We start from the raw sequence: 17,764 nt of genomic DNA on the forward strand, positions 1-17,764 counted from the left end.
CATGGTTCCCTTCAGAATCCAAAAGAAGAATGTTCTTTATGGAAGTATAAGATTCCTATTCGGCACAAGAAAAATAAATAATTAGCATAAATCTATATATTGCATATAATCCAGTTGCTTATCGAAAACATTACAATTATTAAAAACTATGTAACAAAATTACCCAATACATATACGTATTTCAAGAATTAAATCATGTGGTCAAAAGGCAGAAGTATACACTTATTGAAGAACAATTGTAAAATATTTTTAGAAAACAACACTACACTAATGAAAATCGAGATCAAGACATTACTTAAAAGAAAATGCTTACTTGTCATTCATCAATGTCATGCATCTTGACGATGTCCAAAAAAATTGTGGAGTGTCAAAACTCATAAATGTCTTCATCAACATCTTGACGAGCCCATTGACCGTCATCATTAGTATTCAAGATACCCTCATGAGTGGAAGGGAAACATTCAGTTCCAGGTCCACTATCTGTTATGTCATCGCCCATGTCATACACCTCTCTTGGTTCATTACGTATCACAACAAACCAACCCGGTTTTTTGGGATCTTCAGAATAAAAAACTTGCTTCACTTGTGATGAAAAAACATAAGGCTCATCGAGAATATGTTCACCAGTGTGAATTGTGCGAGTGAAATTCACCATTGTAAATCCATATCTATCATTCTTGAGGCCCCTACTATTGTTCACATCAGCCCAATCATAACGAAACAACACAACCTTGAACTTGTTAAAATAATCTAACTCGATTATATCATTAAGTACCCCATAGTAGTCAACATTTCCTTGCAAAGGATTACAATCCCTAGCACTAGCATAGCTCATTGTTGAAGAAGTAACAAGACATCCAGAATTTTGAGTTTTCCTAAATCTTTCTCGAGATTTAGTATGGAATCGAAATCCATTAATGATGAGTCCTTTATATCTCTTAACAATTATGTTTGGACCTTGCGCAAGAAATTTAACTTCTTCTGGCACATCTTTTCCATGAGAAACCTATACAAGTTACATGAATCTAATTATTAAAATATTAATAGAGAATTGTTCAAGTTAGAAGATGTTCTTGTTTCTTACAGTTTCTCCCAACCATTCATGAAAAGTTTCAGTAAATTTCCTATCAACATCACGAGCATTTGAACATCGACCTTGTATTTGATCTCTTAAGATATTTCTGTACTCACTGCAAGTAATGATAATAAATGTTTAAAACTTGCAACTCACCAAATTAGAAACATGAAATGTTTTAATCTTACATTTTGGAGTGGTTCAATAGCTTCATAGTGTAATAACACATAACGATGTGCTTGTGCCCATGATCTATCATCCAACTCTGCCACTTCAACTTTCCCTATTGGCTCTCCACCACTTTCAAATAAATATGAGCTTGCAAGTACCTCATCGTGTACTTCTCTTAAATTTCTCCCAGGTCTATTAAATACTATTTCAACATTAACCAAATATCTAGAACAAAAAGTTACACATTCCTCTGCTAAAAATCCTTTCAAAGATGGATCCTTCAGATATCTTTTTATTCCTGACACATAAGATTTTAACTTTAGCAAAAACCTATAACAAAAAGTTAAAATTATTAACCTATAGAATTTAGTTTGATAAGACATTATAACAAATTAATGCTCCAGTAAAACTATACCGTTTGATTGGATACATCCATCGATAATAAACAGGTCCACCGAGTTTTGCCTCCAATGGAAGATGAATAATCAAGTGCACCATTATAGTAAAGAATGAAGGCGGGAAAATCTTTTCCAAGTGGCACAACGCTATTGTTGCTCGATATTGAAGTTTGTCAAGATCTTCCACCTTAAGAACTTTACCGCAAAGAATTTTAAATATGTTACAAATTTCTGAAATGGCATGAGTCACTTGCTTTGACATGGATGACCGCAAAGCAATTGGAAGCAAATCATGCAGCAATATGTGATAATCATGGGATTTTAAAGAGTGAAGTTCTCACTCCTTCTGATTTACACCTTTGGATATATTCGAGGAGTAAGCATCTGGGACTTTTATATTCTTCAAGACTTGACAAAACAAATCTTTTCTTTTTTTGTCATGGAGAAAGAAGCGGGTGGTAGTCTTGTTTTGCCATTCGTAAGATATTCAGGATGAAGCTCTCGACGAATTCCCATCTCTACCAAATCAAGCCTGCATTTTAGATTATCTTTCGATTTCCCATCAACATTAAGAATTGTTCCAACAATATTTTCACAAACATTCTTCTCAATGTGCATTACATCCAGGTTATGGCACAATAAGTTGTGCTCCCGATACGGTAAATCAAAGAAGATGTTTCTCTTCTTCCACAAATCTGCTTCATTTGATTCTTCTTCCTCTAGTTCATCATCATCACTATCTCGCATCAACATTAGGGACTTGGAGTGGCCTTTTCTTTGATTCATTACCAGTCTTCAATTTTTAAATTTATGTTTGACCTGTTTCCATAACTAAATTGCAACTCTTTCAACATTAGTAAAATATCGATCCGAGAGTAACTTCGGAGCTCCACGCATCTCTACATTACCATCAAATAGATGTTTTTAGGATCTATATGGATGATTATGTTCTAGCCACCGCCGATGTGCCATAAAACAAAACTTCTGCCGATTTGTTAACCATTTCAAGGAAGTTTGTGCAGCACAACAAGGACAAGCATACTTTCCTTTGGTGCTCCAACCAGATAAATTTGCGTAAGCAGGAAAATCATTAATGGTCCATAATAAGGCAAAGCACGCATAAAGAAATTCCTCCTTGTCGATGCATCATACTGCCCTCGACATCGACCCTACAATTGCTTTTAACTCTTTAATCAAAGGTTGCAAGTAGATGTCGATATCATTTCTATGATCTTTATCTCCAGGAATAATCATTGATAAGAAGAAAGAAGGTTGCTTCATCCCAATCCACGGTGGTAAATTATAGGGTATCAACACCAACGCTGCAGTCATCGTACAACGTACTTTTCAACAATTTGAATGGGTTAAATCCATCGGATGAAAGACCAAGCCTAACATTTTCGAGGATCGAAGCAAAGTCGGGATATCTTGCATCAAATGATTTCATGCCTCAAAGACGTCAGTGGTGTCGCAAATGACCATCATTGGTCCGCACCATTAGCATGCCGATCATATCACCCTGAAGTCTTAGCGGACATAAAAATCCTTTGCGCCTTGGTATTAAAGGAAAATAGCGCAAAAACCTTCGTAGTCTCCTATGAGCCACTGCTTTTCATTATTCAAACACCGATCGAATTAGTGGACACCCAAATGTGAACGACCACACATTTGACAAGATTGTTGACCTTCATTATGTTCCCAATATAACATCCAGTCATTAGGATAACTATGAATTTTTTCATACGCAAGACCTAGATCCTTAATGATTTTCTTGGACTCACGACTACTTTCCTGAATAGTCACGAGGGAAAAAATCTTTTAAAAATTCAATCAAGTAGTCGAGCCCCTTTCGCAGATCATCCCTCCAGACATGCGTATTTCGCGATGAAAAAGTCGAATGCAAAAGTATAATCTAGAATGCTTCATCCTCATAAAAGTTTGTCATTTATATCTTCAAGCAACTTGTAAAACTTTGCCGCTTCTTTAGAAGGTTGTTCATCAACTACCCCTCTAAGAGTTTCACCTCCAACATTCACCTCAACATTAAATTCATCACTACCGGATGGCAAACCATGTCATATCAACATGATGCATGTTAAAAAGCATCCCTGCAATAATTCTTCCATGTTATCTCGGTCTTAAATGAGAAGTTTGCTGTGAGAAGCGTAGCTTGATGGACCTATAAATGTGTTTTCGCCTTTTGAGTAGATGACGGCACATCGCTTTCCATGGAAAACCAACATTTGTAACCTTGAAGAATTCCATCACATACTAGATGTTCAAGAACTATTTGACGTGTTTGCCAATGGGTATTCACACACTTTATGCAAGGGCATATAATTTTATCATCTTCACTTGAGTTGTCAAATGCAAAATTAAGAAATTCTTCGACTCAACCGTGACTTATGCATCCAATTCTTATCCATTTCTGGTTAATATATTAGAAAATTAATTAGAATATTATAAATTATATCATACTTTGCCTTATCCAATAAGTACTTGTAACCACATCCAAGATTATAAGAAATGTAACCACGACCAAGATTTAACAGAAAAAATTGAACTTCTAAGTTCATCACAAGCAATCAAGGGCATAACACTGATAAGATCAATTAGGAATGTAACATTTAACAAAAATGCATTGTATTTGACTACTATAATATATAATCTGAAAACTTAGGCCTAATATGTATACACCTAGTTCAAATAAAATGAACCAAATCACAATTGAATAACAATGGTTAATGGCATAGAAAGAAAATCAAATTAAAAGCATGGCAATATTTAAAAAATTACCTCAACTTTTAGGAACTAATCTTTTTCTTCTTGCTTCTACTTTTTCCACTGACCTCTCTGTATCCAAATCTAACACAAGATCTGCAATTTATATAAATAGGTTATTTAGAGCAAATCATTATAAAATTATTGTAAGCCCATTATGAATATTTAGAAAACAAATGAAAAAAAAGTACCCATTATGGTTTGGAAACTGTAGTTGCATTTCATTGTTTTGTTTCTCAGATTTAGAAGTACACAAATGTGAAAATTAAGGAAACCATGAAACAGTTGGGTTTTGCAAAATAATAATAATAATAATAAGTTTCATTCAACCAATTAGTTGATTAATAATAACATAAAGAACATAAATAGCAAAAAAAGCATGATATCTATCTTTCCCCTCAAATCATGAGACAAAACATAGATGAAAATGTATATGGTATATACCTTCTTCTCATCTTAATTTGATTGAAGTACAAAACATAAAGCAAAACAATGAAATGAAACCATAAATCATGAAACCGCAAAGAAACCACAAAGAAGGATGACATACATAACTACCATAACGCGTTTGATTTATTGAGGAATTTACTAAGGGAAATGTATTGGGAATAATTTCATTATTTTTTTTCTCAAATTTAGAAGTACACAAATTAATTGAGGAATTTGTTTAGATGTATTGAGTTAAATACTTCCCTACTTAATTAGCTTGCACATATCTATCTACTGCCCACATGAATGATTCCTTTAATAAGCCATCCAAACACATGGAGATATAGATATAATTAATTAATTATCAAAGCTGAAGCTGTAGCAAACATATATATATATATATGTATTGGGAATCATTCTACTGCTAGTATCATTGATGATCTAAATTCTCTCAAGTTCTGGTACTCCATTGTGAGCATGTGCATTAATGTTCTAAGGTGAGCAAACATATATATATATATATATATATAATTATATATAACTTAATTAATCAATGTCCACTCACCAACAAAATAAAAACTCCTGTATGTTATCTACTAAGCCAAAAGCATGCAGGGATATTAATTCAATATCATATATCATATATATAGAAGCCCAACCCATGCTATACTTTCCATTCATTTTCTTCCTAGATTTGCAAATCTATTTTATTGTTCAAAGAAACAATTATTGATCAATTTTAAAGACATTTTAAAGCAATAAAAAGAGACATAGATATCCATGTACTTGAGTCTGCTTTCCCTAAATAAACTTAGAATATGATTATATTTTTGGAGGTCATTATTAAAAAGATAAGAGTGACACTTTTATCAATTTTTTAATGTTTGGTTTACAATGTGGTGTACCAAAATATGATCATGATCAAGTTTGTCAATAATTACTTCAAAAATTTTTAAGCTACATAAAAAGTATTTAGAAAAATTACATAAACATAACAAAGTAGGTTAACTTGTGCTTTATCAATCAACATATTTATTTAAATCTAATAAATACACAATCAAATCTAAAAGGGAAATAGAAGCCATCCAATTGAGGTAATAGAGCAAATTTCTTTATCGCCTAATAAATTTTCAATCATTTTGACACACCATCAAATCTAGAAATAAAACTAAAATATTAGAATAAGTAAGTAATACATGAATAGAAAACAATCCTCTCTCAACCATGGAACAAAAATTAAAAGATATATAAATCAACAAGTCTTTTCTTGGATGAAAAACAAAGGACGAATCACTAAATTTAATTGAATTTGTTGAAGGAGTTCAATTGGTAATTAAATTAGAGGAGGGTGATAATGGTAATAATTTTTATAATTTTTTTAGAAAAATTGCATACATATCCCAAAAGAGATTATAATTGAGTGTATATCCACGGAAATAATATAATCATATACAAGCATCTCCTTTTTTCAGATTTGTGAAAAATTCATGTGCAAATACGGATATATGTACAAGTTTTAATATTTTAGTGTATATATATATGTAAATATATTTTTTTAAAATAATTGTCTTAACTTATTCGATAGTGGGACTTCTTTATTTTAATTAAAACTGACACTAAACAACAAAAATTAGTTCATGAGTTACCTGATCAATTTGAGCTATGTTTATGGGATTTGGTCTAAAAGTATATATTATATTAAATGAATGATATTATAATTTAAAACAAGAGTATAAATTCTCAATATATATATATAAATCAGGGGGAATAAAAATGATCTTCAAATAGAGTATTAAAAACCATGGTATGTATGCATGTATATACATCAAATCAGAGGACAAAATAATTTCTCAAACATTTAAAAAAAAGAATCAAAAGATAAAAATTAACTTTATCCTACATAATAATCAGCAATTCACTAGCTCATTGATTTATCCAAACCAAACCCTAGCCACAATGAGATACTAATCCCAAAACCTAAGAAAACCTCAAATTTTCCCAAACAAATCCCAAGCAACCACCAAAACGGACAAGACCCCAAAAATAATTTAAAAGAAAAAACTAAATTAACAAACACAAGTAAATGAAAAACACTACAAATTAAAATTCGGAAACAAACAACATAAATGGGGAAGACCCCAAAAAAACTTTGGCAAATTAGGGCATCACACATCCTTTTAATTAAGAACTCACATACCTGATTAGCTTCAATGTGAGGAAAACCTATAAGAAAATAGAGACAATGGAGAGGGACCCGAGACGGGCGCCGACGGGACGGCGGAGGAATCGCCGAAGATGAGAGAGCCGGTGGAGGAGGAGTCAGCTGCCGCTGCCGAGGAGGCGATGGCGAGGCGCCGCCGAGTTGGCCGCCGAGTTGGGAGATGAAAGATATAGGGACCGGAGCCAAGGCCGAGAAGGCCGGAATCACCGATGAAAAGGCCGGAGTTGCGGTGGCGCGAGCCCGATGGCGGCGCTTGGTGATGGTGGTGGATCCAAGGTGAGGGTTTCAGGCGAGTGCCTTTGGTGAAGGAGCCGTCGGAGTAGGAGAGTTGGTAGAGGCAGTGGACGAAATTAGGAGTGAGGAGAGAGCAAAGAGAGGGTCGGCGTGGAAAGAGAGGAAGGGCCAGGTCGCAGGGAGAGAGAAAAGGAGAGATATATATATATTAATTAATATATATATTATTTTCATAAAGTAAAGTCATGAATTGTCTTCTTTAAACTAACACATTTTTAATTTGTTATTAAGTAGTGGGGCTTCTTGCAAAAAACGCCACAAAACAAACTTTTTTACCCGCGAATTTTATGCGAAATCCCTCCAAACTAAAATTAATAAGAACTTACCGGTGTTTATTCAGTTAAACCCCGCTAACTATAAATAATTTCCCGGCGTTTTTTAAAATAAACACCGCTGAGTGAATTTTTCCAACTGACCCTAATTTCTCCAAGAATACGACTCACGGCGTTTTTTAATTCAACGCCACTAAAACAAAAAATCCCACCGTCTTATAAAATAAACGCCGCTAATGAAAATATTTTATCGCGTTTTAATCCCTCAAAGTCCACAAAATCACATGCCGGCGTTTATGACCAAAAAACGCCACAAAATGTAAAATATTAGCGGGGTTTACATAAAACGCCGCTAATAAAACGCCGTGAAAAGCCTAATTTGGTGTAGTGTTTGCAATGATTAATTTTCATCTCAAAATGTGTCGCAAATTTTAATAATAAAAAAATATATTTCTCCCTCAGGGTTTTTGGTTTGTGGGTAAATGCAAGAGAACTCTCCTTTATAATTTACCATAATATGTTTTGTTGAAAAGTGTCTCCACATAATATGTTTTCTTGTGTCTCCATGGAAGGCAACTCGGAATCGGTGGTCGGAAGTGGGGTTGTGAGGAGGGAAAGAACAATTGTGAATGTCCTAGCTTTGTTTTTAAATATTGGATCCGGGTCTAACTTGCACCCGAATCCGATTTAGATTAAATATAATATTTTTTTAAAAAACTAATTTTTTATTAATATTTAATATTTTAATCATTTCACATTAATAGTTTGAATTGTAAATAAAAATTGAAAAATAGAGAGAGCGGTGAAGTCCAAATTAAAATAAAGTAAATAGTCACATTTAAAAATTCTCCCATTTTTAATAGAGATTATATATCAACTAGACTTCAAAAGTATTTTTTTTTTAATATTAACTTGAGATGATCACCAAAGTCTTGATTATTTTTTTCTCAGCTTGGAGAAAATTAAACCCGTTATTCAATAAATTCATATTTCTTAATTAAAACAAGTTATATATATATATATATCAATTTTAATTTGATGTTGATTTGTTTTAAGCAAAACTAGCTTATTGACAGAGTCAAAAACAATCAAAATTTAAATTAAAAACCATCGTCAAGATGTTATAAATATATTTAATTAAAATCATTGATCCTACATTTTATTTTACCAAATATATACGATGACTTTGAATTATTGAATTTATTCTAGATTAAAATATATTTTTAATCACAAATTATAATTTTTTTATTTTAATTTTGTGCCCTTGTAATGTTTTTGTAATTCTATAGTAAATTTATATACAACTTTGTTGTATATGGCTCATATACATGGTAAACGGACAAATACATCGAGATGTGTTGGGGGTGCTGGGGCAACGCCCCGCGGTACGATACGGGGATATTTTGATAAATCTCATATATTTCAAGTTCTTTGTTCACTGTCAAATTGTTCTTCATTTCACTATAGATCCTCATCTGGTTTTAAATTATTTTTTTCAAATAAAAATAATAATAGTCATACGTTTTTAATGGACCTCCATGAGACACGTTTGTGCAACTTCAAAAATTCTACAAAGGAAAAACATGCATTTCTATTTTTAGAAAAATCTATTCTCAAGGTTTCATTTAAAATAAAGCTCGATTAATCACAAACCTGGAACACATCCCAAGGTAAATCCAACGGCCATTTTTCCCAAGCATCACGTCCTTTTCCTGCACACGACTTCCGACTCTACCGAGTGAACAGTTTAATCGAAGAGACCACATCCTAGGCAAACATGCGGTTAGAATAAGGCATGGGTTATCCTTATTCTAAAAGCTTTGGGAATGGCAGCACTCTTGGGATCATCCACTTCTGGAATCCCATGCTCTGTTTCTTCTGGGACTGGGGCTGAAAAGAGAGCAGCACAACGTCCGCCGGTGCTCCCGAGAAATGAGTTTGCACGTCGGAGATGGGTCCGGTGAGGAGCTGAGTAAAGTCCGGGAGGTGGTACTGGAGGTGGGTCATGCTCATGTCCATCGCTCGTTGGTGCTGATCGTGTCGCTGAGGGAGAGAATGAAGGGCACTGGAGACTGGGGAGTGCTCTTCTACTTCCATTTGCTCGTCGGTGCCGTCATCTGGATTTTAGGGTCAGTTTTTTTTTATTTGTTTGTTTTTTTCTCTGTTTTTTCTTGAGAATGAGATGTAATTAGGGTTCAATTCAAGAATGTATTAATTAAATTGGTTTATTTTTGGGGATAATTTATGTGCAGTTCTGTTGGGGTTTAAACGAGTTTTGAAACAGTGAAAAACTGCGGAATTTACTGTAGCAATATACACTGTAGCACTGTTACTGTTCACTGTTACGGTTCACATGCGGCCGGTATACGGGCGCACACTTGCCCGTGAAGTTCACTGGAAAATCTACGCGGGCGCAAGCTTGCCCGTGAGTCTCTCTGCCTGCACGGCACTGTAGCAAAAATACTGTTCACCAGGTACTGTTCACGACACTGTAGCAAAAACACTGTTCACATACGGGGGTCATGCGCCCGCATACACCCCGTGAAGCTCACTGGAGATTCCGTGCGGCCCGTATGCAGCCCGCATAAGCTGCAAAATGCATTCAATGTCTTCCTTGAGGCTTCAAAGCTCCTCCCAAAGGTTCTACAAGGCTTCAAAGCTTCAAAACAACTCATAAAAAGCTATTAAACCCCTCATTCATGTTAGAATGAGATGAACAAACATATAACAACACAAGAAACGATTTTTAGCGTGGAAACCCTACAAATCGAGGGAAAAACCACGGGACTCCTTAGAGCCTCTTAAACATGTTTCCACTATGTTGACTTATGGGATAACAACAAGATCTCTCTAGCTCACTAGAGGAGTACATGCAAAGAACATGAATTTCACAAGAAAAAGAGATTCAACACTCATACATCATCCATACACTAGGATGGTTCACAAAAGGACCTTAAGGAATGAGAGTTGAGGGATCAAACCAAAGGATTAGGAGAGATCCGGCGATGAAGCCTTCCAATCTTGCCTTCTCCAAGAACCCTAGCTCCTCCTTCTCTTCCTTAGATTATTCTTCTTTTTTCCCTAAAAAACCATGAATAGTCACACCCTCATTCTCATCAAAGATGAGAGCATTTACCCTTGTGAAATTCCCTTTAAGCCCTCCTCCATAAGTCAACATAGCTTCATTTTTAAACATGGGCCAACCCAACAAATGGGCTGGACCCAACAAGTTCTTTATAGACCTTTCGGCGTTGCGCTTGCTTTGCGGGTCTTGCCAATCTCGCTGTAGATTTGATCAAAATCCCCATCAAAGTTATCAGATGGTCAATCTCTCCAATGTTTTTTCTTGTTTTTGAATCCCTTCATTTGATGACGATCTCGAGTGTTTTCTGTTTTTCTTTACATTTGATGACGATCTCGAGTTAAAAAGGAGCTTTGAATTAACTGAAAATTCACGGTGACATTGAACAAAAAAAGAAAAACAGACAAGCATTGCATAATTGTTTAAAGAATTTCTTAATGGGTTTGATGTTTCGTAACATTTCAATGTATGTTATATTACTTGCTTTAGAGGTATGTATGCATGTAGTTTCTTCCAAACATGAACAACAAACAGAGAACTTCTTTTATCCTCTCCCAAAAATGTTCCTGCCAGTCTGAAAATGGTTTACGTATAATAACTAATCCTTCTATTGATCAATTGAGAAGATCTTAACAATATCTGCACCAAGAAAACCAAGGAATGCCATAGAATTGCAAATATCATCTCCCATGATTTTATGAGCCTTATCTAACTAGGTTTATACTCATACTAGCAATGAAGCATTTTAGTTTGGAGCTGCGAAGTACATGTCGGAATGATTGATTCAAAAGAATGTTGTTGGATGTATGATACTAGGATGATGTCTTCTTCTGATGTCCAAGGACCTTTTTTTATCCCAACCTTATGACAGCATGGAGGTCTCCCGATCATAACACACCAGCTTCTCTCTTTTTCTCTATCTTTCTCCTTATCTCCCTTATACTAGTGTCTCATCAACATGTGAGTGCTATATATATATATATATACATACAAGTTGAAGAAAGCTTCTCTTTTTCTTTTGATACTCACATGTTTCAGTGAAACATGCAACAAAAGTTGAAACTTGATTTTTGTCATGTTACGTTTCTATGTAAATACATATATAATAATTATATAAGTATATCTGCATTAGATTATTAAGGGAAAATAATTAATGATGATCTTGTTCATGACAAAGTTTGGTACATCTCTTTTTGTACGCATGTATGTACTTATGCCTGTGCCTGTATTATACAAGTACATCTCTTTCATTGATTGCTAATGTTTGTGCTCAACTTGGTCTTGTAGGCCATGCATGGAGGTTCCCGTAGACACGTGAAAGTCTTCTTAGTGTATCATTAGGTAATAGTTTATTTTTTCTTGTTTTTAGGAATTATATATTTAGTACCCTTTTTGAATGAAAAATATCTCGAGTTTTTATTCTTATTGAGTTTGAATGTTTTTTTCTCCACTTGTTCTTTGATAAAAAAATTTCTAACATTATCGAGGGGCATGAGGTTTATAGAATATTAGAATATATAAGTTAGTTTGTTATACAACTTATAACTCATCATTGCATTTTATTTTTGTATTTCACTAATTTGAGAATAATATATTTATAATTGCTTATATTTGTTTTTATATCTCTGCTTTTTATTTTTGATCTTTTGATTATTATATATGTTGTTTCTTCTTATCTACACTACATCACCTATGTTTATCGTTGATATAAGTGAAAAAAAAAACTAAAACATGAGAAAAAAACTTCAAAGCAATATAAAAATATTGTCATTAGATATTTATTTTTGTGCTAAATGGGTTAAATATTAGTGCTCAAATGTATTGAAGTGGAACAAAAGAAATATTAATGTTATAATGGGTACTACTGACTAGTTTATATCAATCACAATTTTTTTGGGATATTACGGACCTCATTATATTCAATTTTTGGGTATTACAACTACCATGAGGGACTAGTTGCATTTAGCAACAAAATATTGTACCCTATTGTAATTGCCTCATTTGCCAATGGCTATTATCTGTTTACATTAATTATATTCATATATATATATATAGCATTGTTTTTAGAACATTTTATTTAATTTTAATCAGCACTGGTTGATTTTGACAGTTTGGTTCTTTCATCCTTCATTATTTGTAATATGTCAACTAAAGCTTTATTAATTAAATATTTTGGTTCAGATATATATTTGACAATATGGATAGTCATCCGGACACTTTGTCTTGCACTTTATCTTGGTGATTTATCCATCACCAGTCTCAGGGCTTGCGCTCTTATGTCTCCCCAAATTGAATCAATATATTGAGTTTTATAGCTTTTCGTGATTAGGAAGTTGATCAACATTGTCTCTGGAGTTGCTCATACTGGAGAAGACCAAAAAATTCCCTACATGGATTCCCCAATCAGACATTTACTGAAAGATACTCTTAGTGGCAATGCAAAGGTCACCTATTTATGTTCCATTTCTCCAGACAACAGGTATTTTTTAATGAAAAATGCGCGTGAAGTTTCTGCTATTTTCTCCTAGAGTAATATTCTTTGTGGTAAAATCATGGACAAAGCTGGAAGCACCCTGAGGTTTGGGGAACTTGCGAAAGAAATTCAAAACAAGGCTGTAATCAATGAAATATCTGATGATGATTTTAGTGGTCTCAGTGACCCGATTCGTCAGCTAAAGGTGAGCCTGTAAAATGTAAATTACTATTACATTACATGCTGTCACTAAGATTGTTCCCATGTTTACGGTTGATGGCAGGAAGAACTTATAAAAGAAAAGTCTTCTTGGGGCAACTGACTCAGAACCAACCGTGGACACTTGAAATCCCAAAATGCCCGTGAGAGCTTAAATCAACTAAGAGTGATCCTCAACCGGTCACTGATTTTGCCACTCATTGATAATATTGATTCAGAAGAAGAAATAGATGTTGACACGGAAGACGTCCCTGAATTATGTGATCAACTACAGAATGCACATTCCTCCAGTGAAGATGACTCAACAGTGATAGTTGAAACTGTGGATGGCACTACTACAGAAGAAATTTTGGTTACAAAGACTAGGAATGGGGGTGGGGCTGGGAATCCCCGTTCTCATGAGGGCCCCGCTCGACGGGCGGGATTCCCGAACGCCCGCCGTGGGCGGGGAGCGGGGAAAAAGTCCTCCCCGCCTAGCGGGGCGGAGCGGGGGCGGGGAATGGTCTCCCCATCCCACAGGGATCCCCGCCCCGCTCCCCGCGGGGAACCCCGTGGGGAATCCCCGCGGGGATTCCCCGGCCCCGTGCCCCGCGGGGATTCCCCAAAAAATATAATACATATTTTTAATATATTTATTAAAGATTATTTCAACATTAACATAATATTATATATATATATAATCAATAAATATTTATTTATTAATATTTTTAGTTATTATTATGGAACTCACAATTATTTTATACAACTTATTAACTATTGAAATTTATATATTTCATTAAAACATATTTATTTAATAAAATCTTAAATTATTTTAATAAAATTATTATATAATATATCTACAAAATTTAAATTCAAACTTCTAATTTTCAAATTTCTAATATTCACAAAAACTAATTATTTATTTAATTTAAATGAATTGGATAATTAGGTAATTGTCTAGATTTTTTTATTCAAATATCCATGTGTTGCTACATATAAGAGAGTACTGACATATTATTAGATCTTCAATATTAATCATTGGATTCTAAAGTTATATTCTCTGAAACTATCTCACATGATGAAATTACAGATGTGAGAATTAAGATAATTTTATAGAGAATGTGTGTTCATATCAAACTGTTAAATTAACTTTATATATATTTCAGTGTCAGTTTTCATAAAATATAACAAATATTGTAATTTTACTTTGCACGAAATGTGATTATAGCAAAAATTTTGTTCACTATAAAATTTTTCACTACAAAACGCCAAACGACCAACCGACCATTTGATGGCAAATCTCATGTATAATAATCCATCATTAAATATTTTTTAATTGTTTCTGATTTAAGTGATTTTATGTTTAAAATCCAAAAATCACATACCTTCTCCTCTCCAAAATCATCCAACAAAACATCTAATCGATTTAAATATATCAATTGAATAGATACTTATAAAATTATTATTTGTATACATCACATTAATGAGAAAAAAGAATGGATGGTCTGACTGTAAACAAACATGACTTTTAAGATATATACCTACAGTTTTTCATATAAATAATTTGGAGAAAGAACAAAGAAGAAACAAATTGATGGAAGCATGAAATTATTGTGCTAGTTTTGCATTATGAATTTTATTTAATGGATTTGTAATTTTAATTTAGTTTTAAACTTTATGTTATTTGTACCTTAATGTTGTTATTTCATCAAACATTATATTATGACTTGTTAGGAGAAATATTTTTGTGTGAATTTTTTTATTTTTTATATATGATGTACGTCGTTGTAAAAACTTTGGTTGAGAATTTTTTTATTTTTATTTCATCATACATTATATTTTTTTATTTTTCAATTGTATATAGCATCTTTAGCATGTGTAACATAAATGCATTAGAAATATTATAGTTATTTATAAAAAAATTTTATATTAATGTTTTAGTGGGCGGGATTCCCTGTAGTGGGATCCCCATGCGGGGAGTGAGCGGGAGGATTTTTTTCCCGCTGGGAATTTTAGCCGGGAATCCCCGCCCCGTGGAGTGGGGATGGGGACGGGATCCCATTCCCGCCCGCCCTCGCCCCCCACCCCCATTCCTAACAAAGACTGATCTAGAACATGATGCTGGACTATTACATTTTGTATTTGTTTGTTGTATTAGATGTTTGAATTATTATATTTTGTATTGCATTGTTATTCTGGATATTTATAGATCGGAATGTTTATTTTGAAAAATATTATAAAAGTTATTGTTCAGGATTATAAATTAGGTTTTAAAATAGGTTTGTGAAAATAGTTAAAAAATGATTATAAATAATCATGGTTATAAATAAATCATTTGCGACACAATTTGTGATGTCGCAGAATATCTCACTAAGATGCAACACAATTTGTGACACAATTTACAACAATCGAAATGTGTTTTAAATTTTGTTGGAAAACATCGCACACATTTGCAATACAATTTGCGATAAATAAAATGGGTCACATAATTTGTTGCAAAAAGACTCAATATTTGCAACACAATTTGCGATGCGTAAAGTTTTGCGATAATCAAAATAAGTCGCAAAGAATGTTGGAAAAGTCTCAAATAGTTGCAACATTTATTGCGACACAGAAATTGTGTCGCAATAAATTGTCACATATCGTTGCAAATTGAATGACAAATATTATTTCAAAGATCCATGAATTGCAATTAAATTTGCAACGTTTTTATTTTGTGTTGCAAATTTGTGACACGGTCTTCAAAAGTGTCACAAATATTTGCGACATCTGAAACGCAACACATTTTATTGTGTCGCAGATTATGTTGCAAATTGCGATCTGCCACACATTTTTGACTTTTTGTGTCGCAAATTGCCTTTTTTTGTTGTAGTGACCATCATTTGGATTGCATCGGCAATGCATGCTTCCGTTAACTTCGGTCAATACCCATATGCTGGTTACCTGCCAAACCGGCCAACTGTCAGCCATCGATTAATGCCGGAAGCCGGTTCACCGGAATACGAAATGCTTACAACCGACCTGGATAAGGTTTTCTTGAAAACTATCACCAGTGAGCTGCGAACACTGCTGGGATTTCACTAATTGAGATATTATCTAAGCATGCTTCGGATGAGGTGTATTTGGGAAAAAGGGACTCAGAGGTGGACTAATGATGAAAAGGCTATGGCAGTATTTAGAAGGTTTGGAACAAGGCTTGAAGAGATTGAGAAGGAAATAGTGGCAAGGAATGAGGACCCTAATCTTAAGAATAGGAATGGACCTGTGAAAATGCCTTATTCCTTGCTTTATCCTACTAGTGATCCTAGTCTCACTGCCAAGGGAGTTCCTAATAGTGTTTCCATTTGATGATGAGATGGGGATGTTATAACATAACAAAAAACGCAATTTGCGACACATTTTTGCGACACAAAAGATTAAAAATGTGTCGCAGATCACAATTTGCAACAAAATTTGCGACACAATAAAACGTGTCACATTTCAGATGTCGCAAATATTTGCGACACTTTTGAAGACTGTGTCGCAGAATTTGTGACACAAAATGAAAATATTGCAAATTTCATCGCAATTCATGGATCTTCCGAATCAATATTTGCCATTCAATTTGCAACGATATGCGACAATTTATTGCGACACAATTTGTGTCGAAATAAATGTTGCAACTATTTGAAACTTTTTGTAACATTCTTTGCGATTTATTTTAGTTGTCTCAAAACTTTACTCGCCGCAAATTGTGTTGCAAATATTGAATCTTTTTGCAACAAATTTTGTCTTATTTTGTTTGTCGCAAAACTTTATGTCGCAAATTGTGTTGCAAATGTGTGCGATATTTTGCAACAAAATTTGAGACACATTTCGATTATTGCAAATTGTGTCGCACCTCGGTGAGATATTATGCGACACAATTTTATTGTCGCAAATGATGTCGCAAATTAATTATTCATAACCATGATTATTTATAATAATTTTTTAATTATTTTCACAAAATTGTTTTAAAACCTAATTTGCAATCCTGAATAATAACATTTATAATATTTTTCAAAATAAACATTCTGATCGATAAATATCTAGAATAACAATTCATTATAAATTATAATACTTCAAACATCTAATACAACAAACAAATACAAAATGTAATAGTCAAAGTATCTAATGTAATAATAGATTGTTGAATTCTCAAAGAAGACTGCTTCAATTGCGAATGAGAATAATTAGAAACCATCTCCTCAACAAGGTTTCTCATGTCATAACATCGATTTTTTGAAACCCCGAATATGTCCCACCGTAGTTTATCATGATCAATTTGTACCCCCTGCCCTTCTCGAGCCAATACATCTTGGCAAGCTTTGACAAATTTCTCCTACATAATA

At 33.7% G+C, this 17,764-nt stretch overlaps 1 pseudogene; it reads left to right on the plus strand.

Annotated features, from left to right (window-relative positions):
- Window positions 1-16,742, plus strand: part of LOC120253955 — a 31,064-nt pseudogene extending 14,322 nt beyond the window's left edge.
- The last annotated feature ends 1,022 nt before the right edge of the window (window positions 16,743-17,764 follow it).

Source organism: Dioscorea cayenensis, unplaced genomic scaffold, assembly GCF_009730915.1.
Source record: "Dioscorea cayenensis subsp. rotundata cultivar TDr96_F1 unplaced genomic scaffold, TDr96_F1_v2_PseudoChromosome.rev07_lg8_w22 25.fasta BLBR01000256.1, whole genome shotgun sequence".
NCBI classification, from domain to species: domain Eukaryota; kingdom Viridiplantae; phylum Streptophyta; class Magnoliopsida; order Dioscoreales; family Dioscoreaceae; genus Dioscorea; species Dioscorea cayenensis.